This window comes from Dicentrarchus labrax, unplaced genomic scaffold, assembly GCF_905237075.1.
Source record: "Dicentrarchus labrax unplaced genomic scaffold, dlabrax2021, whole genome shotgun sequence".
NCBI classification, from domain to species: domain Eukaryota; kingdom Metazoa; phylum Chordata; class Actinopteri; family Moronidae; genus Dicentrarchus; species Dicentrarchus labrax.
Genome location: NW_026136704.1, coordinates 30,329,693 through 30,353,685, shown reverse-complemented (window position 1 = coordinate 30,353,685; position 23,993 = coordinate 30,329,693). Strand labels below are relative to the sequence as shown.

General features: G+C 42.1%; 1 protein-coding gene across 3 annotated transcripts in view; it reads right to left on the bottom strand.

Moving 5' to 3' along the window:
• slc8a2b (solute carrier family 8 member 2b) overlaps positions 1-23,550 on the bottom strand; it is a 164,509-nt gene extending 140,959 nt beyond the window's left edge. For 2 of the 3 annotated variants that reach the window (XM_051398565.1, XM_051398567.1), the window contains exon 1: positions 23,208-23,550. The gene's annotated coding sequence lies outside the window, so the exon portion shown is untranslated. Of the gene's footprint in view, positions 1-10,590; positions 10,674-23,207 lie in introns of all 3 variants that reach the window. The other variant, XM_051398566.1, reaches the window with a different exon arrangement.
• Positions 23,551-23,993: the final 443 nt, after the last annotated feature.

The window sequence follows — 23,993 nt, the reverse complement described above, 5'->3', positions numbered from 1 at the left end:
TGTGAATCTTCCTCATTAACCTGCTGTGTTTCTGCAACAACACGCTGATATTGACTTTTCCAAATGTAATTTAACACCCCATATGAAATGCCATTCACTTTAATGCTGCCTGTGTTCTGTCTCTGCTTCCATGAGGGTGTGTGTGTGTGTGTGTGTGTGTGTGTGTGTGTGTGTGTGTGTGTGTGTTTCTTCTGCTCCATTTGTCCACCAGGTTCTTTGGCACAGACAATATTTTGTTTAGTATTTTCAAAGGTCTTTAAACCATCATCAGTCTGTGTAAACAGCTGAACATGGTGTATTATTAATTAACTTGATATAAAACATTTAAAATGTACGTGTGTGTGTTTCAGTGTGTGTTTGTGTGTGTGTGTGTGTGTGTGTGTGTGTGAGAAAGGCTGCAAGTTTAAATGTGTGCATGCTAAGAGAGAGAGAGAGAGAGAGAGAGAGAGAGAGAGAGAGAGAGAGAGACCATGAGTGCCATTTAGTGTCAGGCCGCAGCGCTCTAAAACAAAGCCTTTTGAGTTGTTCGTGACAGGCTGAAAGGAAGCGAGGGATGATGGGATGAACGAGTGACAGAGAAAACAAGTGAGAGACTGAGAGGGCCGGAGGGAACAGACAGAGACATGAAAGAGAAAGAGAGCGGCTGCGTAACGAGAGGGGGACACGGAGGCAACAAACACAGAAACAAGCCAACACACTCTCAATGACATAGAGAGAGAGAGAGAGATGTCACACACACACACACACACACACACACACACACACACACACACACACACACACACACACACACACACACAGGCGAACCACTGGTCTGTCTGGCATTAGAGTGTGATTGAGGCAGTTACACAGAGGAGCAGAGAGACTACAGATGAAGGAAAACAGTGACAGAAAGAAAGCAGGAAGAAAGAAAGGAGAAAGACACAGAGAAGTTTGTCACAGAGGAAAAAGAAGCTTCAAACTGTGTTCAGACTTCATGCAGCGTCATGAACGCAGCCTCCTCAGACCTCTGCTGGCACAGTTAGGAGTCCTGAGGGTGTTAATATGCAAACATCTTATTTTATTTATCCTTTATTTTAGCAGGGAGGACCCACTGAGACAGAGGTCTCTTTCCCAAGGACGCAGTGACGGCTCCAAAAAGAGGGATACAAAAATCTGCATATAAACACAATTCTACACCGCCCATACGCCCATTACACTACCCGTATGTACACAAACAGTCACTCAGAGTTTTATGTAGTCATATGATACCAAAGAGGACGGCTTAGTTGTACACTGTAAAACCAGAAAAGTTAATTTAACTCATCAAAATCGACAACATTCAACTAATTACATTTTGTATTAAAAAAAAACATTCTTCATTCAAGTAGCTTTAGTAATATTAAGTGACAATGACTTCATCTTGTCATTTTTATTTGTACTATGAAGACAAAATCAGGAATGCTTCTGTAACTTTAAGTTAGCGCCACTTAAAATGATGTTAAGTAAAAGTGGTTTAATCAAGATTTTTGTTTACCTTAAAAACTGAGTTCGTGTTACTTAAAATGTTTGATTTGAGTTAGATTAAGTTATCTGGTTTTTACAGTGTAGAAATACCGGTACCTTCCCACATTCAGTCCAACCACCGCGGTGCCACAGTATTTTTGCAGTGATCTTGAGATCTGGTTGTATGACTTAAGATGTTAGTGCAGAGGGAGTTTACGGGTTAGTGTATCCTCCGTTGACCCAGAGAGGGACAGCCAACGGCGGGATACAGGTCACAGTGGGGAGTTTGGAACCTGTCCCCCACTCATTAGCCGATGTGAAGGAGCAGATCTAAGCAGATATTGAGCTGAGAGGTGATCCACTCAGGTGTTGCATCTCCACCAAACCTTCTCAAGACTAGGGGAGTCTGAATAATTATAAGAACACATGTTACTGTCAACTTTCATCTCCCTGAGCCTGAGGCAAAAATTAGGCCGGCAGATAGTGAGGCTGATGATGAATATAAACAACAAGAAAACTCAAAACTCATCTCCGCTGGAGACCTGTCTACAATGCCCTGAGCACACTTTACATTAGACATTCACCTCCTTTTTGAATAATCTCTGAATCAGCTGCCCCGAGGCTTATCATTTTTGTTTGTTTTATTTTGACAGGACAATAGAGAAAGACAGGAAAGGACGTGGAGAGAGAGGGGATGACATGCAGGGGGGAGCCTCATAAACAGGTCTTTTATGTGCCTTGTGTTCTGATCTCACCTCATGACTGAAGTTTTAAAGATTAAATCAGAAGACATCGGAGCCCTCACCTGCAGTTAGCTGACACAATCTAATAAAATATGACGAGGCCTTTATTCGTACTGAGATTATTAACCTTTAGGGAGAGAAACTGGAAAGATGTCGACAAATAAATGTATCTATTGATTTACTACGGACCAATATAATATCTGGAGTTTGAAAACACACATCAGATTTTTCACTGACACATGAACACGAGTATGTAATCACAAACTGAATGAGCTGCCTCCACTTCTATTTTGCTGTTATATTGTTGACATTTGCTACTGCGCAGTGGTGCATTCAAGTGCTGTGAGAATCTCCATCTTCTAACACATTAGTTAGACAGCAGGCTTTTTAATAGCAGTTTGATTGCATGACAACACAGAACAAACCCAGCTGCTCCACTGCCGCACAGCTGCAGTGTAAAGAACAAACCAAAATTATACCTCAGAAAACAGGGGAAGCATAATTATACAATGGAGACATCATATAAACGTTCATCATTCCAGAGACAGACTCACTGAAAACGTGCTCTCCGAGTGACAATGTAACTCACTTCAGTAGTTGGTGGACTGTTAAATTACGGCAGTGGTTGTAGCGGAGATTGCTGAGAAGTTTTAAGTCTAACTGAGGTCCTCACATCAGTGTTGAAGACATGCTTTAATCTTCTTTAAGAGTGTGGCTAATAATAGGCAAAATTCAAAATGGCTGCAATAGAAAGATGAGGCAGGCCCCTAAAGTTTTATATTTAATGTCAAACTAATATTTTACCTATTTGGAGACTTGAAGCTCATTAATTGTATAAATTACATCCCACATTTTTCATCTCTGTGTGTGTGTGTGTGTGTGTGTGCGCGCGCATAGATACTTAAATAAAAATACTTTTCTTTTGGTGCGTGAACAGATTTTTCAATCAGTGTTTTTGATTAAATGAACATCAAAAGGTCACTGTCGCTCCCTCTGGAGATCTACAAATGTCTTCATTAATTCATCAGTCAGCCTCACTTCTCTTTTCTCTCATCATTTATTGGTTATTAAACAGTTACATTAACTGACAGAAAGTTTTGCTTCATTCATCCCCCTCTTTCACTTTTCTCTCTGTCTCTTCTTGTCTCCCTCTCTCACTTCTTGTCTGTCTCTCCATTTATCTCTCGCCCTCTTTCTTTGTCAGTAAGTCTGTCTGACAGGGTCTAGCTGAGGGGCCACTGGAACATGTTCTGTCTGTCAGCCTACCTGTCTGTCACTTTTGAGAACACAACATTAATACTTTAACACCACCCGTACTGTACCTGCGAGCTCCGTAATCCAGAGACATTTTACAGTCTGTTCAGGACTCAGATAGATAAATATGGAAATTAAGATAAATGGCTAAAATACAATTCCCTATTCAATTTTATTGAACAGGGAATCTGTGAGTTTGTGTTTATCCTGCTTTCATGTGAGACATGATTTAATGCCACTTAGAAACAGCACCAGTTTCCTTTTCATCTGCTCTGAACTGTACATAGTACATACAGCAGAGATGGTAGTGACCTTTAAATGACAGTTGATGGACTGTTTCATTTACAGCTGCTGCTTCACTTCAGGTGCCGGAAGATTGCCTTTACTGTTTAATATTTGTGTTACAGTTATGGTAGCTTCTTGTTGGCTAAAACAATTATTGGTTGTGTCTTTAAAACGTTTGTGGTGACTACATTGTAGTTTATAATATTTAAATGACTCAAATGTATCATGATGCATATTGTTATAGTGTAAACTGCTAAACCACAACTGGCTTTTATAGACATCGACACTATATCCCTATTATGATTCTTAAAGGGTCAGTTCACCCAAAAAAAAATTTTTTAAATATATGTATATATATATATTTGTTCCTACCCGTGGTGCTATGTTTCCATCTAGATTGTTTTGGTGTGAGGTGTCGGGTTTTAAAGATATCAGCTGTCAGCCTTCCTATATAATAATATAAGTGAAGGAAAACTAAACTCAACAGCAATGTGTCTTTCCAGAAATCATGACCTGGTAACACAAGATATTCCAGAGACCTTGTTGTGAGCAGTTTGACATAAGAACTATTTTCTTTCTACCAAACTAAACCCGCCAAGCAGAATGTACCAGATCATGATTCCTAGAAAGAAACATTGCTGTTGAGTTTTCAAGTGTATTTTTTGGCACAGTGCCATCTGGTTCCATTATATTGAAGATAAGGCAGACGTTTAGCATCCCACACCAAAAAATCTAGATGCATTAATAGCACTGCAGGAAAATATGTATTTTTGATTTTGGGGTGAACTGTCCCTTTAAGATACATTTGTTTCCTTATTCTCACGAATAAATGAGTAATTCTTTCTCCTAATTTCATAAATACTGTTCACATTGATCTGTGTAGAGCTCTGCTTATACTGCTGTACACACTTTTTTAAGGTTCTCACAATTAAGTGAAATTCACCTCATGTTACTGCGTAATTGCGTTATCTTTTATGAAGAACAGCAGGTTGATGCACAACGTACAAATTAATACAAACGTAATACTTAGGCAATAATGTTAAAGTAATTTTCACAGCACACTCATAAAGCCATAAAGCAGCGTAATATTGTAGTTTATGGCATTACTTTACTACCAGCTGAAGAAATCAATTTGAATTTAACCACATGATAATAATCAAACAGCCCGCTCCAATCACTCAACACAAACCTGATGAACAATTCTGCCTCACAACCCAGAGACTGCGCCACACCGAGGGCATCAAAAGCTCCAGCACAGCGACACAGCGGGAGCCAAGCTGCACAACAGCAATTATTGGTTTTACCCAATTTACGTTTATTTCAGATTACACACCATAGGAGAGTTAATCGTGTGTCACACTCCAACTTTTGAAGAGACATTCAAAGGAACGCTGACGCAGCAGGAAGAAGGAGAGAAAACAATTTAAATGTTTATTCATCCAGAAACACTTTGCAGTGTTTGTCTTTTTCTGCTGAAAACTGTTTCTGACTCACACAATCAAACTAATTTACACCTGCGCGCTCCGTCAGCCTCCTCCTGCCGACACCGCCTCCATTACAATTATTGTCTGCTGGTATTATTACAGCTAACACACCACAGGCTGTGAAAGACTGAAACCTGTCATCAGCAGTAAGAAAAACATGATAAAACACTGAAACTCTGACAAACAAACAAATAATAATTAACAATAATTGATAAGTGAGTAATACTCTAAACCAGACAGGGGACGGTGTTGCTAAGAAACAGATTGGTTTTAGTCTTTTCATGGGATTTGTTGGCAGTAAGAAAATATAATAAAATAATAATATTATCAAGTCTCTGCAAATTGATTTTCACATTGAGCTAAAATGAACTAAAACCAAGGAAAGCAACATGAAAAGTTATGCTGTGCTCGAGAAATATTTTAGCTACAGCAAATTCTCCAGTATGGTCCTTTAATAAAGAACAATGTTCCCTTGTGCAAACCCCACTGTTGCAAACTGGTAATAGATCTGTCTGTCTGTCTGTCTGTCTGTCTGTCTGTCTGTCTGTGTGTCTGTGTGTCTGTCCTCACAGAGGATTAGTGACCCTCTATTAATGGCTGTCAAATAGAGCTCCCTGTTCCTGTAAACCTCTCCTCTTTGCCTCCCACCAACCAGAACATTCACACTTCAGACACTGAGAGAGCTGCTGTCACCTGTTGGAACCGTCTTTTTTTCCCCTTACATAGTTTATTTACACTTTCTTGATCTTGGCGACCAAGAAGCCCACTCCGACTTCTCAGAAGATGCCTGAAGTCCATCTAAAAAAGCTAAGCATTGTAGATTACTAGATTACTAGATTACTTTTCTGTGTGTTAAAATAAAATACTGGATCTACCCGACATGTGGCACAGGAAGGTTTTCACTACCTCGTATATTCCACTTATAATCTTGTTACAAGGATATAAAACAGAAAATCAGCAAACCCTTGTATTTGAGCAACTGGAACCAGCCAGTGTTTGGCTTTTTTGTTGGATAAATGAATTCATGACGTCACCACTTTTCACCTCCTTTCCAGTTCTGATGTGTGTGCCAACAGAGTGACAACAGAGTTCATTGAAAGTTGAGTGTACTGTACGTATGAATGTGTTGCTAAAAGAGGACACTACAGCGCGGCGTGGCTGAACAACAAAGTGTTATCGGATAGAGCAGCCAGACGTTGGTGCAGGCAGACGGCCAGATAAGAGCAGCAAACCCCGAGCACAATACTACCGGGAGAACAAAACACTCGCTCATGCTGACACACAGAGCGAGCAACCACAGCGCCGGTGTGTGACCGCGGGGGGGAAGCATTTCATGTGCCACTGTGGGTGTCGCCTTTTTTAAAAATTGTTTTAAATTGTTTATTTCCTTGTTTGGAGGATTGAAAGAAAGTCATCAAGAAATCGTAAATAGTTTTCTTACATTAACCTATCATCACTGTGTGTGTGAGTGTAACCCTGGATGTGAGTGAGGTGAGCCCCCCTGCTAAATAATAGCAGCAGTAGCCAGAGCTGTGTGTCAGTTATCTGCGGTAACAATGAGAAATGGCCCCGACGGTCACAGTGACTGACCCCGGCTCTGACCCCGCTGCCATCTAAAAAAAACAACACGGCCCCCACCGCAGGGGAAACACAGAAGAAGAGAAAAATAAAAGTCGGTCGGTCATTTTCTCGTGGTACAAATTTGTCGGCTCATCCAGGACTTTGGGGATAATTCTTCATAAATTATTTATAGCGCAGAAAGCAGGAATATGCACTCACCATATAAATAAAGAATCATTGTGTTAGAAATGTCTTTCTTTCTCGGGTTGCTCTTCAGGATTCATTTTTAAGAGCAGACTTGAGCGAAAATGTAATGAGATCGCTGTATATGAGTTAAACGTGCCCTGCAGAGATTTCCATGGTAAACAAACACAGTTTTGTTTATATTCAACTTTTCTTACCAAAACAAATTGTGCATTCCTCTCAGGGCTTTATGAACATGTGGACTGCGTTTTGTAACCTGATCAAATCTGAGCAAACTCTCTTGTCAGCCAAAATAGGATCACATAAGACATGATTTATGGGAACTCGTCCATCAGGAGTCTCTACAGCGCCACTCGTGGTCAAAATCTCCACAGTGTACCTTTAAATTAATGTTTTAGTATTTTTTACCTCTAGTTGTTAAATATTGTATCATAACCTCCACTAAATGTATGAAGGGGGCAATATAAACCAATAACTGAACGTAGTATGTTTCTTTTACAACTTGGTTTTCACTGACAAACAAAATGTTTGTATGAATTGATGAATATAAACGGTCTGATTTTACATATCAAAGTCTGTTTACAGGTCTTGAGGAGTTCTATTTCATATGTGAAAAAAAAACACTGTGTAAAGCCTTTGGTGGCTTCAAAGGGAGCTGAGTGAAATCTCATAAAATGCCTCAAGTAATGTCACTTGAGTCAGCATCAGTTGGGTTTGAAGACAACAAATTTGAAAATGAAAAAAATCTGTTGCTGTGGGTAATGTAGGTTTCGACAAGTAAGAAAATGTGGAATAAAAAAGACAATATCTCTGGTTCTGCTGAATTGGTTCTGTCCATTGTGAGTCTGAAATGTTTAAGGAGTCCAATGCTAAATCAGTGGGGTACAACTGTGTAAGAAGCTAAGCTAACTGCAGCCACTAGTACTAACCAGCGAGCTCAGAGTTGCATAATGAGAGCCAAAGGCTTCTGCAAGATGCATCCACATCCAAAAGGCAGTGTTTCATAATATGATGTTTGCTGGAGCAGCTCAGCAGTAAACTCTGGGACGCTACGTCTGTATGCAGCATTAATCCCTCCTATGAAAAGCAACCGTGACCTATAAATGCTATAAGTGCAACACACATTTTAACATACATGGAGACAAAAGAGACTCTGCTCGCTCATCGAAGTCTTCTCTGGATAAATACTGATCAAATAAAAGTGACAGAAAACACAACAGCAGTATAGATCACAGCTAACAAGCTAAAAAGATGTGTTTCTGTCAATAAACTCAGAGGTCAGATGAGCTTACTGTGTAAGATAAATGTTTACATGTTATATAACCATGATTACAAAAGGCTACACTTATGGCCATATGGCCACACACACACACACACACACACACACACACACACACACACACACACACACACACACACACACGATGAGGGCTTACAATACATGGGTTTACTGTACGCACACAGCTGGCATTAAACACACACACACACTTTAACATAAATACACCACCACACACAAAAGCTTTGAGCGTGTTTTAGAGAAATGATTCACTTTGAGCTGAGAGTTTCAGTGCAGAGATTGTTTGTAAGATTCTTACACATAACGCAGCAGGCAGGCGGTCCAACAGCAAATCAGACACTGACAGCTGGTGCCACTTGAACCAGCGTGATAAGACATCGCTTCCATTCCTTCCTGCAACCCTAATTTAAAACTGATGCACTGAAAAACACAAAAACTACCCGTATCTTGTTGTAGATCATTGCATACTGTGATGTAGCAGCAGAAAGCATACAGTTTACATTAACAGTATCTTAAGAGCTAACACTTTACTGCTCTGATAGCAGATCAGAATATACAGATGCTGCTATAAATCAAACCAACAAGTCCTCTGAATTAAACAACGAAATACATTCATGCCCTCCAAAACAATATAGTGTGTTCTGATCTGCCCATATCGGCAGGACAACATTGCTGTTTCAAATATAAAACTATTGATTGGTTATTAGGGAATGATGATGGTCATGGGTATAAGAAGCTACAGTAATACTGACTGTTAGTAAGTAATGAACAGTGGCCCCATGTCGAAGTCCAGGGACCCATTCATCCATCTGGACGTTGTCACCGATGTGCATCCTCCTTTGCTCCAGACGGACAAGAGTCAGAGCCAATCATTGTTTCTTTTATTTGAATGTAAACGTGTGGTTTTGGGGAATCTGATGAGACGACCGATGCTGTCGGACACTCTCATCAGACGACAGTCAGAATAAAAAAAAGACTTTGGTTAGGTAACACAGATGATTCAAGTTGAAGTTGAATATCCAGACTCTTTAGTCGCCTGCATGACCACTTTTGTCTACATGTATGTTAGAATGTACAATGGCAGAAAGTGTTATAGTTCAGGAGTTGTGGAGGACGAGCAGCAACAGTGAGTGTACGCTCATTTTAAGGGGGAAAAGGTCAGTAGTTATTCCGTCACCATCAGGGTCACACACGCATTCACGACGGCTGGCGGTGGTCACTCCCCTGCACTCGGGTATGTGTGATCATGGCCTTATACATCAGCTGCTTGTTAACCACCTGACTGATAACATCCAATCAAAGTCATTACTGTGTGGATAACATCATGACAACTGATCTATCATTTGAACAGAAGGTTTGTTAGACAGAAATACCCGGCAGGCAAACTTCAACCAATCAGATCAACGTATATACCAACAAAACCTACAATATTGGGAGAACTTCTCTGAGAACTCCCCCAGAGAGCCGAGCCTTTTCCACCAAATCTACCTCTTAAAAACATTCACTATAAATGATCTATTCTTTGATATAAATGGCCAAATACTCCAGACGGTGTGGGTATTTAGAGGAATTGTGCCACGTGAGATGAAGGTGAGGGTAAAGACTGTCACAGAGGAGTTATAATGGGTCAGTGTAGTTTCCTGTGCTGTCAGTATTGGAAATACATATAACGGCACTGTGAGGCAAACCATGTAACACCAGGTCTGAGAGGTCTTTTTTTTTTTTTTAACCATATAGATTTTCTCTTGGTTACAGTTTGTTCAGGAGCAGAGATTCTGCTCAGCATGTCGGATCGCCTTGTTAAAGGGTCTGAAACATCAATTTGCAGCATCCTGCAGGAGCCAATATTGTGATTTTTCAATTAATTAAAACTAATTAACTGCTGCTGAGGGCAGAATGAGGAAAGCATCAGGCTGTGGAAATATAAAGGTACTGTCAACACTAACTATACACACAACCACACATATACATGCATATATTACACCAAGAACAGATCAAGTATATATACACACACACACACACATTCAGACACAAGTCAGACCATTACTGGTTTAAAGAGGTCAGTGACAGGATTTGATGTGGCCACAGTGTGTGTGATGAGTCACAGTGTGGAGGAGGAATGACTTTAAAAAGCAATAACCAATCACAGCTTGTGTGTGTGTGTGTGTGTGTGCGTGTGTGTGTGTGTGTGTGTGTCCAGTTAGTTTTGATTCAGACATACAGGGAGAAGATTTAATGAGACTGTGGCTGAGAACTACCTCAATCTAATTACACTCACACTGATGAGAGCAGGAGGAAGAGGAGGAAAGTGTTCAGGAGCTGATTGTGAGGTCCCGTCAGTCAGTCACTCAGTTTAAGATCCTGCGATCGAGAGAAACGCAAACTCAACCAGTGCCGGTACATTTTTCCACAATAAATAGTCTAATTTTAATAATTGTAATAATTTCAGAACCACTTATACAAGTCAAATAAAATCAATGCAAACAACCTTCTCTGATGAGACCCACGTGGGATGCCGACTTTTAAAGTTACAGTAAATAAACAATACATACATATCTAATACCTTTTCATCCGTGCAGTTTGCTGGTTGTGTACTGAGACTATCATAAACAGAGCTTCAGGAATGAGTCCTAAAAGCTGGAACTGAGTTAGCATTTTAGCTCCTCTGGTTCCCTCACCTTGAAGTCAATGGATTTTTGGTTAGATGCCTGAAAATAAGGTCTGGGGTTTAATTACAAGTTGTAAGTTTAGTGGTGGTGACGCTGAAATCATGTGACCGTGGTGTAGTTTGTTTATTGCCTAACAGTAGCGTTTTACTTCTGGCGATTGAATTTAAGCTTGTTCATTTGTTCATTTGTAAAAGATTATCTTTCTGAACAAAACATACTAGTAAACTTTTATTCCCCACAGAGCTTATTTTCTGCAACAATCCAAAATCCAATGGAAAAATCCCATCAGCTGTTTGTCAAAGGAACCAGGGCGACGCTAACAAAAGTACAAAAGTACGCCGTCCCCGCAGCATTCAGACTCCACATGTGACTGACTACGGAGAGAAATGTCCACAAACAGATCATTTCTGACATCCTGAGAGACTCCAAAAATAAGAAAAGTGTACAATTTAGCAACATCATTTGGATGAGCTGCTGCAATTTCATCCTTTTCAGGCTGCATTACTCACACAAATTCTCCTTGAAATCCAAGAGGGACCGTCTGATGAATGATTATACACATACACACACAATGAGCAGGAGACACAGGGAGAGAGAGCGCAGCTTTTATCTCATAATGATAGATTGAATTTCCCACAAAGATGTTCAAATGTTCTGTCTTCTAGTACCATGTTTGTTGCTCTTGTTGTAGGTCTTAATGTGCTCACTGATGACGCAGGATGTTTAATCTGTTGTGTTCTCTCAGTCGCTCTGGCTCAGAGTCTCAGTCCCACGATATTGATGTAAGAAAGAAAGAGTGGGTGAGACTGACAGTAAGAGCTTAAGTGAAAGAGACCCTTTCTACCGCCACACACACACACACACACACACACACACACACATACACACACACAACTCCTACATCAGGACAACAGCCAATAGGGGGACAGCTGGTGGCACAGTTCCTGGACTCCGACCAATGACTGTATGTAGGTGGACCGGGGGGGGGGGTGTATCGTGTCTATTTGAGCGTACATGCACGTGTGTGTGTGTGTGTGTTGGGTGCTGTGTCTCCATGTGTAAAAACTGAGCACAGCAATCTGTTGAGTGTGTGTGTGTGTGTGTGTGTGTGTGTGTGTGTTTCAAATGTATGTATATCATTTATCTGTAGATGATGTAAAGAGTGATAAATGATCAAATGAAACAGGTGAGCATCATTCACAGCAATAAGAAACAATCACAAGTCTAGCTTTGAACAATGAAACACTCTTACAGTGAACATTTGGCTCCCTCTGAGAACAGAAGCTGTGGTCAGCTCGAGTTCAGGCAGCTGTGATGAATTCTAATAGTGTCAACATTGCACAACAGAATTTAATCAAAAAGTCCAGAGAAGTCTGAAACAACCCCTGCAGCACAGTCCACTTCAGGTCCATCTGTATGCTGAGTGCTGTGTGTTAAAACCACTTCCACAGCTTCTGTCTCAGTCCTCACATCATGACCCTGTCCATGCATTGGTTTGTGCACCAGAGCTCGTCCGTTGCATACCTGTTGGCTAGCCTGATGCTAACCTTAACCTATACACACAATTGAGCCTGGCTGAGAAGAAGTTTGACACAAAGAACATTCGCACATTTCCAGTCTTTATCTTTTACTTTTGCCCTTGGTGCCCCGGTGCAGCTTCATTGGAAAACATTCCACTTCCTCGACTAAAGGGACCGCTAATCAAAAGGGATAGATGGATGGATGGATAGATAGATAGATAGATAGATAGATAGATAGATAGATAGATAGATAGATAGATAGATAGATAGATAGATAGATAGATAGATAGATGGATAGATAGATAGATAGATAGATAGATAGATAGATAGTTAAAGAGATAGATAGATAGATAGATAGATAGATAGATAGATAGATAGATAGATAGATAGATAGATAGATAGATAGATAGATACTTTATTTATCCCGAGGGAAATTCAAGTCAAAATCAAAGCACTGCTCGAAACACGCCACAGTCCTGCTTTATAGGAATATCTTTTAGTCAGCACCTAGCAACCAAGACTCAGTGAGACAAACATCTTAAAATGAACCAAAACATCCATAATTAAGACACTGCTGTTGATCCATATGTTCAGTACAGTTGTCACCGTCATTAAATTGTAACATAATTAAAATAGCATGACACAGAAGTAGGGTCTTTAGCAATGCATTCCTTTAATATACTGCTGGGATGCACTCAATCTTCAGCCTTCAGCCTTAGCACCCCCATCTTAAATGACATTCAGATCTCTGCATGTTAACAGATGCAGAATGAACATCAGCCCTGCGTTACGGCCAAGGGTGCATGTTGCCACATGACATCACTAACCACTAATAACGCTCTTTCTCCATCTCTTGATCCCAGAGGAGAGAGAGGAAATGCATGAGTGGACACACTCCTGGCCTGTCAATCACACGCAGAGGTAAAGTGGAGGTGGGAGAGTGTCTTGAGGGTGGATGATGTGTGAAGGGAGAGAGAGAAAGGATGAAGGACAGAGGAGGAGGGGGTAAAGAATGACGGGGCAAATATTGAACCTGTCAGTCAGACAGGGAAGAAAATCTTTAGTGATGGTTTTATCTCAAAAGGCTCTTTAACAGAGCGTGAAAATATTTTACTTAAAGGACAATTCCGGCGCAAAATGAACCTGAGGTTAATAACACACGTGTACCGAGTTGGTTCGGTCTCTGGCATTTGTTTTCATGCTAATCGACCGTGACCGGTAATTAGCTTATAACGCTAGTCGACGGGGCACAGAGTAACGTGAAAAGAAATCTATTTCTATACCACAAACAAGACTCAAAATAGCACCACACTTATACAGTAGCATAATGAGGGCCCCTACCTGTAAACCGCAGCTTTGAGAGAGAACTTTGTAAGTGTACAGACAGTTTATTAAAAAGATAGTTTAGAACAACAGCAGCGTTCGCGTATACAGGCGGGCGCTATCTTGGTTAAACAGTCAGGGGTTCGGTCATTCATGCAGATCAATGATCAAGACTTACAGCCGGCGATGTGAACTAAAACAAACGTAATCTGCTCAATATATCAGAAATAATCGCACCGATGTAAAACACAACTTGTCTAGTGTACTTACTCAGTGGATAACTGTCCATCTGGTCCCTCCGCTATGAGTCGCTGCCTCCAGTTTATTTTTCGGGACATGGGAAAAAGTTTCGAGTACAGCTCTGTTTATCAGAGAGGGGAACTCTTCAGCATTGACTACCGGTAGCTCTCTCTCTCGTAGCCCTTTCACGGAGCTCCCGCCAGCTCTTCGAGATGGCGGATTATTCAACCGAATTAGAAGACATCGACAACGAAACCCTTTCAGTTTGATGGACGTCCTTATCTTTTTCGAGCCGGAATATACAGACGAAGAGCTGCGGGAGCTCCGTGAAAGGGCGTCAAGTTGTGTTTTACATCGATGTGATTATTTCTGATATATTGAGCAAATTACGTTTGTTTTAGTTCACATCGCCGGCTGTAAGTCTTTATCATTGATCTGCATGAATGACCGAACCCCTGACTGTTTTCCCAAGATAGCGCCCGCCTGTATACGCGAACGCTACTGTTGTTCTAAACTATCTTTTTAATAAACTGTCTGTACACTTACAAAGTTCTCAATGCTGCGGTTTACAGGTAGGGGCCCTCATTATGCTACAGTGTAAGTGTGGTGCTATTTTGAGTCTTGTTTGTGGTATAGAAATAGATTTCTTTTCACGTTACTCGGTGCCCCGTTGACTAGCATTATAAGCTAATTAGCGGTTTGTGCTAAAACCGGTCACGGTCGATTAGCATGAAGACATATCCCAGAGACCGAACCAACTTGGTACACATGTGTTATTAACCTCAGGTTCATTTTGCGCTGATTGTCCTAATTAAAAAAAAAAAACCACAAGTCCTTAAAAAAAAATTATTTTTTTTTAATTTACGATTTTTTTAATTTAAAATAAAAATGCCTCTAAGTATTCCTGTTATGGATATTTGTGTGCTCAGGTGGTCTCATCAGCTTCACCTCTTTCTATTTTGCGTTAATGGAACATTTCTGTTGCTTCTGAAGTTCAGCATGGTCCTTGAATAAACAGGTCAGGGTCCCAAACTGATCCGCATGTGCAAACGAACAACAACACGTCCCACGCAGAATGCTGTTGCAGATGATAACGAGGACGAAGACAAACTTTTAATTATGGCTTGTTGTGGAGCAATTGGTGCTTCTCCTGTACAGACATTTGTGAATAAGAGTACCGGTAACAATTCGACCCCTAAAGTTTTGCTTGTACAGAAGTGTCAACCGAATAGTAACAAGGTCCGACACCTCACTGTCCCTCCCCTGACTACCTCAATTGCAGCTGCAGTGACTCCTGCCAACGTAGAATTACGACAGCTGTCGACGTAAAAGTCACATAAATTCTGATATGAGTTTATGCTGAGGTTGCATTGCAAAACATTTGGACCACATATGAAAGTGGCCCAAATCAGAATTGAAAGGATCAGATTTATTCTGTGCTGTTCACATATGAGCAAAAGAATCTGATTTGGGACACCTTTGCCTGCAGTGTGAATGTATGCTTATGGAACTGACAGCATGTTAAATTCTTAATCATTCAAAATTACAGATTCAGGCATTACGTCCAAGGTTATTAAACAGACAGGATATGATTTTAGAGAAGCTTCTTAAATCTCTGGCTCTGAAGTTAGAGAAAGAACGAGAGGAGTTTTAAAGGACAGGGTCATTGAGTGGGCATCTTTCATCTCCGGTGTGTCATTAAATTAACACAGCTGAGAGGCACAGAGTCCCAAAATCACCGCTCTTCAAACCTACAGTCCACTCTAAACCAATCCAACCTACACCTGCCTACACAAGAGCACTGCAGTGTCCTCCACACTGCACCAACACTTCTGATTACACCCTCAGAATGGCAACCGAAAGCACTGACAGGAGGAGACGCTGACTGTGGGGAGAGAAGAACTGAGAAAAAAATGAGCAGTTAGAGGAACGAAAGATGGAGGAAGGAAGGAAGGCAACTGAGGAACAGAGAAGGACAATAAAGAGTTCAGATGGGAGAAGAATTAGAGCAAGGATGGAGAGGATGAGGAGAGAGATGGAAAAATTAAGTATAGAAGAAGAAAGAGAGGAGATCTGAAGAAAGAATGAAAAAATAGAGGATTGGAGGTGATACCACTGAAAATGATTGGAGGAGAGAAAAGAGGTCAATGAATGGAAAAAGAGAGATGAGAAGAAGAATGGAGGAATGATAGAAGTTAAGGATGGATGGATTGAAGACAGAAGAGAGAAGAGGATGACAAATGAGTTGTTAAAAAAGAAGGAGATTGGAGGTTGGAACAGAAGTCAGAGGATGAGAGAGGAACAATAGAAGAAGAAATGGAGAAGAAGGAAGATAAGATTTGATGAAGGATGAGGAAGGCATTGTTTTTGGAGGAATGAAGAATGTCAAAAAAAGACAGAAGTGAGTGATGGAAGGATGATAGAAGAGAAGAGAAGGAAGGAGCGGTCATAAAATGCTCTGCAGCTGATTCTGGAGTCCTAATGCCCGGCCTCTGAGCTTTTAATAGGCAAGCACTGTGCAGAACACACACACACACACACACACACACACACACACACACACACACACACACACACACACACACACACACACACACAGCCAACAGCATGTACGCACAAAAATCATGCTAATAACGCACAATCCCACAAGCACTCAGGAAACAGGCAGACTGATGCACACTCAGGCGAGCGCGGCGGAGCAACGAGGAGAAATAAAATTCAGCTCATTTGAAAGGACAGGATACATCGCCGTCCCCCTTCACAGAACCTTTGGACATGAAGGACATACCCCGGACATCTTGAAGGTGCTGTATAAGACAGAGCACCAGCATCTCAGACCAAAACAAATGAGCGAGAACTCATTAGTCTACATTGACAAAAACACTCATTTTACCTCCCAGACCAAAAATCCCACTCCAGACTGGACTGAAACAAAATAAAACACACCAAAACCATCTTCGTAAGTCTTTCTACAGTATTTCCAACAACCACCGACTCTGCTGCGAAATGCGCTGCAATGGCTGCTATGTAATCCTTGTAATGTGCTGGTCAAAGTATGCCCACTAAAAGTGTTCTTGCCACTCCGATTGTTATTCCCTACAGAGATGGACCATTTGTTTAACCAGAAAATGAAAAACAACCAAAACCACAGTCCAACTCACAGCCTGTCACCCACCAGCTTCACACTCTCATTCAAATATGGCTCCATAAAAACAAGAGGCGACAGCTGTAATGTAATCTAACTAATGGGTCACCAGTGGGTTTACACTTGACCATGACACCCTTAAAACCAAATGGACACACACACACACACACACACACACACACACACACACTCAAACGGGTGGAATCTGCATCTCTAGATAGAATAAAACAAGCTGTAGCCGAGCATACAACACTATAATCCTCATTCATATTGATGAGACTAGAGCAGGATGAGAGAGAGAGTGAGTGAGAGAGTGAGTGCGGATGAGTGCGGTCACATATATAAGTGATAAAGACGGGAGGACAGGGTCGGTGAGAGGGTAACAAATGAATTTAGTGAAACACAGAGGGACAGCCAGCTGGAGAGAGGACGTCCGAGGTTAAGTATAGAGGTACCAGAAGAAAAGGAAGGGTGGAGAGATGCCAGGAGTGAGAGGAATGTAATATCAATGGAAACGTGCCTCAGTCACTCTGCTGGTTATGTAACCCTGTAGCACCCAATGTGGAATTCACTGGGACACAAAGGCTCACAGTGCAGCTCAGCCCAGTTCAGCCCATAATGCATTACTGGTGTAAAAGTTGACTCGAATGAAACACGAAAAAGCAATTTCTCGCTGGCATGAGTGTGTGTGTGAAGGTTCAAACACATCTGATGTTAAGGGAGCGTGATTTCGTAGCAGAAGAACCATGGAGCTGCCTCTCAGCAGGAGGCCACTGCAGCAGTTATTCTCTTCACAGCACACACAGACATACACACATACACACACACACACACTGCCTGTGGTCAGTTTATCAAGGATACACAGATGCAGCCCTCTGTCCACAGATGGAGCTCATGAGATGCTGTGAAATCCGCTGAAAACAAAAGTCACATGGACTCGGGAGTGGTTGCAGTAACATGTCACCCTCTCAGATTAGAGGTGTTGCTGGAGCAGAATTACAGACTTGAGTTTTAAAATGTGAATTATTTCCAAACTTATTTTTGGTACAATTAATTAATTTCCACTGTTCACCGATCACTCTCTGCAGTCGTTTTAGAGCAGCATTAAGTTACTGCCAATGCAAACCAAACATTTCCTACTGCTGCTGATTCACACTAGAAGTGTTCAACTGGTGAACCATAGGGTTGCTTTTATTGTGAAGCACCACAGGAAATGCAATATACTAGAATAGTATAACTGATCACTAAAAGGACTGGCTATCAGTATCAATACTAACACCAGATGATGTGTTTCATCATATCAGTCAGTGTACAGCTCAACAAAAGGTTAACATGTGGAGTACCTCTTTAAGGGCTTCGGAGTAGACCTGAGACACATGAAGAAACGTGAATGTGGGAAGCTTTTTTCTTTTTTGAGGTTCTGCCTGCATGTTTGTCCTTCTGTCTGTCCGCCTTTCTGTCTTATTTGACATGTCTTTGCCGTCTTTTTGTTCCTGTGATCCGTCATATATCTCCTCCCTCAAAGGATCTGTTTATCTGATCTCTAGCCTTTGTTTTCTGGCTGTCTTCCTCCCTCGAAGGCCATCTCCTGGATCTTATCGGACATTGGTGCTCCAGAGGCTCTGTCTGTCTGTTTACCTGTCTGTCCTTAAGTTAATCTCCCTGTTTTCTTATCCGGTATGATGAAACCGGAGGTGTAGGGATTGGAAACGATCAGCCTGTTTGTTCATTTATTTGTTTGCTTGTTTGTCGCTTGCCAGCATTTCTCATTGCACTGATTCAGTTCTGATCAAACATGACTAATAGAACTGCCACATTTTCAAATTTACAGTCGGAGCTCCAGATGTCAGTCTGTCTGTCCTAAGAAGAGAAATCAATCCCCTTGTCTCCGTTTATCTGAGCCTGTGTACCACCCTCCACTCAGACACAAGCAATTTCACCCTGCACCAATCAGATGGATCATTTGTGTAATTAAAAACTGTGAAAAGAGGCTCTGGATGAGAGGCTGGAGGTACGGAAACAGCCCTGAATGTATCCCAAGAGAGCAATCAGACAGAGGAGAAAAGGAGGAGGCGTTAGGAGACAGCAGGAAAACGGATAACGAGGAGTTGGGGCAGAAGACACAGAGAGTGATGGTCACTTTGATAAAGGAATATTTTTGGTTTCGTTGGTTTGTTGCTCTGTGTGTTCTGTATGTTTCGTGTGTTCTGTGTGTTTCGTGTGTTGTACAATCTTAAAGTAATCTGCAGGTTGTTAGATTCTGCGTGCTTGTTGGATGCTTCGCTACCAGGGTGATGCTAAAGTTCTGGTTCTGGTTTCGACTACTAAGTTTCTGGCATTGTGACATCCCTAGTGCTTGCTAGTATCCCACGATTCTATTTGGTGCAGATCCAGGTTTTATTTTTAAAAAAGGTCTCGAAACTATTGTGTTTAGTGACTTTCATAATGCACATGAGCACAACAACATCTTGTTTAGTGTGGTCCTGCTTAAAGGACAATCTACCTAGTTAAATAAAACATTGTAAGGCTGCAGCTAATTGGCACCGGGCGCTGTGCAGTGGCAGTCCACTGCTCCTAGTACAAAGGATGGGTTAAATACATGAGAAATTTCTCTATACATTGTACAGTGTATGACTGTATATGTGGCAATAAAGTTGATTCTATTCTAAATATCATTTTCTTAATTAACTGATCCATCTTTTGATCTATAAAACATTAGAAACGTGTGAAAAATAACAAAAGAATATGTTGTTTACTTCAAACAATAGTCTAAACCCAAATTATATTCAATTTACTATAATGTTAGACCAAGAAATAACACATTTCAGATCACAGTTGAGAACCTGGAACTCTCAAATTTTGGGAAATATTGCTTGACAAATAACTTTTAGTCAGATATTAAAATACAGTGTAGCTGCTGGAAAATGTTCTGTCCGTTGACAAATTGGTCGATTGACAAATCGTTGCAGCTATAAAACACTAAATGAAACACTGTATGAGTCATATGTTTTCATGCTACACATTCAGCGGTCAGCGTTTCTGGAATATCCAGAACGCATAAAAACAGAGTTGATGGTAATTTATCTTCTTCCTTTTCCAGTGATGATGTTTGAGTTGCTGTATGTGTCACTGTACATATCTCTGTTCATCCAAACATTGCATTTCCTTTTGCTGCTAAATCATAAGTGTGGAGTAAAGAATATTTTATTTTATCAAAATGTTGCAGATTATCACTTTAACCGCTGAGTCTTCCTCAGAGCTGATCAGCAGCCAACGGGGCCGTGGTTGTGCTGGAGCTTCTCCCAAGTGTGATTTGTAAATGTGCGAGTGTGAGGTTGGGGCGGAGATGAAAGAGCAGCAATAACACCCACTGAGTAAATAAAGGTTAAAAGATGCAGAAAACGGGGGGACATATGCCTCTCTGTGTGGAAGTGGCTCGGGATGAGAGAATCAGCCACATGCCTTATAGTTGTGAAATGTTATACAACATAGAGAGGGAAAACATGTAGAGGATGAAAGGACGGGAGGAGATGCCGAGGGAGCAGGGAGGAGAGCTGGGGAGGAGAGGGGAAGGAAAGAGAAGATGGGAGGAATCAAGAGTAAAAGAGAGAGAGAGAGAGAGAGAGAGAGAGAGAGAGAGAGAGAGAGAGCTGGGAGATAATGGAGGAGAGGAAGAGGAGAGCTGGAGAAAAGGAGAAAGAGGAAGGAGGAGCGTTAATGAATAATCCATCAGCCAATATAAAAGGTACTTGGAGATTGCTCAGAAGAAGGTAAACATGTTGGTGGAGATGTGCAAAGGGCTGCATCAGCAAAATCAAAGATCAAACACACCCTGAGTTTGGGTCGATGAATAAACAGGACTCTCAATATTCCTAAAACACGCCCTTATCGACCAATGATGTGCCTGCTGTGGCCTAAATGCACTTCCTGACATTTCCTCTATCATCTTTCTACACATGCAGAATCTCTGCTGCTTCTCTGTGTCCTCCAGCCTTTTCCCTTCAAAGATGGATGGGGGGATTGAGGAGGGGAGTTGCATGGCTTCAGAGACAGAGGGATGGAAGGAGGAAGGGTTGGGCTGAAGGCTGGTGCAGGGAAAACAAGGGAAGCCCAGAGAGAGAGAGAGAGAGAGAGAGAGAGAGAGAGAGAGAGAGAGAGAGAGAGAGAGAGGCAGAGAGAGGAAGGAAAAGCCCAGGGAAGCCCCACTGCAGCTTCTGTGCACAGGAGGAGGATCCCTGCCTCTCCTTTTTCTCCATCCTGCATGCTGCAGTCCGGCTCTCATTAAAACTGCTGCCAGACTTCACACTGAATGCATAAACTATTTTACATTTATAATCAAGTGTTGTGCGTCCCTCTGTGTGCAGCAGTTCTGCCTCAAGCTTACAGAGCTGGAATCATGAATTAAAAGATCAGAGATGCCCATACTGAAGACACACACACAATAACAACACTGTCTCTAACACTACTGACCTGTTATTGCAGGATCATATTTACATGCATGTAAATATTATAAATTATTAATATTATTATTATTATTGTTTTCTATCTAAGACTCTGTATCCGCCTTTAAACCGGTTGGGACGCACAGTTACGCAACGTTAACGATCCGTGTCTGCGCCCCCCAGGTCCGCTAAAGCAGCCGTCGCTCGGTCACTTAAAAGGCTGAAATATAACATTGAGTCTGGTGGAGAATGCAGGAGGGGGAGGGAGGGGATGCCGGAATAATGAAATGTGGCCGGGCGACGCTGAGGGGGGGAGAAACAGCATGCACCCACCCCTGACCGGACAGACCACTCCACTGCGTCAAGGTTAACAGAAAAAGACGAGAGCAAATCGGAAAGTGGGCCAAGTGGTTTTCAAGATAAAAGCGTAAAGAGTGGAGACAAACCTTTTTGAATAATTAGGAATCTAGAATCTAGTACATTGTACATATTGTGTCTGATCATACACTCACTGCGCCTTCTGACAAACAGAATGAGGGTGCACCAATGAATCTGTGTTTTACTGACAGGGGTGAGGGTACATGAACGCGCCACCACGATCAAAAACTAACTTTTAAAAGCAAATCTTTTTTTATTTTCTGTTCCCTCCCCAGGATCTGCTCAGCGCTTTATTTTGGAACAGAAGTCGGATGTTGCTTTTCTGCTGACTTGACAGCGATGTGCGGGCAGGAGACACAGTGTCACCAGAGTTACTACAGCATCACACTGTTCCAGCAACAAAGCAACAGACATCTCACAGTCAGAAAACCTGTGATATTCTCTCTCTCTCTCTCTCTCTCTCTCTCTCTCTGCAGCACAGATCACATCTATGTTTTATTAAAGCCACAATCAGAAAATTGCCGGCATGTGATTAACTTCCCCTCTGCATTATTACAGCCAGCTCCAGCACAAATGTCAAGAGTGAGTGTTGTTGATCCTTGAACACAGCAGCACTCCCAGCACTCCCAGCGCTCCCTGCGCTCCCGGGCTGCTCGGACTCCCTCTGGGGCCACGCAGGGCAGTAACGCTCATTAAACTGTGAGGCACTTTGGATGAAAGCGTCGGGCTGGAGGCTTAATGTCCTCTGTATGCAGCTCACAGAATCCCCGCAACATCCTTAGCATTTCACTCACGCTCCTAAACTTTAGTGGGATAAAGGAGACAGAGATGCTTCAGGGGCGGGCGAGGGAACGTGATCCTGATGACACCGAGCGTGGCTTGTATATATATAAAGATAATTAGAAAAGATGATGGCAACTGCCTGTCAGAGCAGGTGTTGTTTGGGCTCGTCGGTTATGACATAAATCACCTTTTTACAGGCTTTAAAGCACCAGCGACACTTCCAGGGAGACACTCTCTGTCAGTAGCAGCTCCACATGGCCGTACAGGGCTACAGTCAGCAGCCAGTGATGCCCGCATGGGGCTTTGCAAGCGCACAGGAGCAAGTGCGCGCAACAAACACGCACAAAGCGCGCCGTACACAAACACAGCAGAACTGTAAAGGAAATGTCTCTTACCTTCTGTTCTACTGCCAGCAGACCGCACACGAAGCGATAAGCATAGTATCTGATGTTAGTGTGAAAGACTGGGAGAGAAAACTGTCCTCGGTACTGCGCTCCGCCGCTCGGTCCCCGCTGCTCGCCTCCCCTCTCTCTCTCTCTCTCTCTCTCTCTCTCTCTCCCTCTCTCTCGCCCCTACACACCAACACGTACAAACTGCACACATACACTCGCGCCCCCCCTCCCTGCGGTCCCTCACACACACACACACACACACACACACACACACACACACACACACACACACACACACACACACACACACACGGGCGGGGTGCCGCGGTTTGTCCTCGGGGGCGCGGAGGGATGGGGAGAAGGGATTTGTGCCTGGAAGAGGAAAGGAAACAAGGTTAGGAGAGGAGAGGACAGGAGAGGAGAGGAGGATTAAAGGAGACATGAAGGACACAAGTCAAGAGGCATGGAAAGGAAAGGAAAAAGGAAACGAGGAGAGGAGAGGAGAGGAGAGGAGAGGAGAAGGAGAAGGATGGAAATAAATGAGACAAAAAAGGAGAAAAGGAAAGCAAAGGGATGGACAAGAGGGAAAGGAAAGAGGACAGTTAGAGACTAGCTGAGGAAAGGAAAGACAGGAATTGAGGTAGAAGAAATTAAGACGAAGAAAAAAGAGGTGAAGGAAAGGAAAGGAGGAGAGAAGAGAAGGTACTAGAGAAGGTGGGAGGTGGAGGGGAGGAATTGGGAGAAATGAATTCATTAAGTTAAAGGAGAAATGGATGTAACAACAAAAGA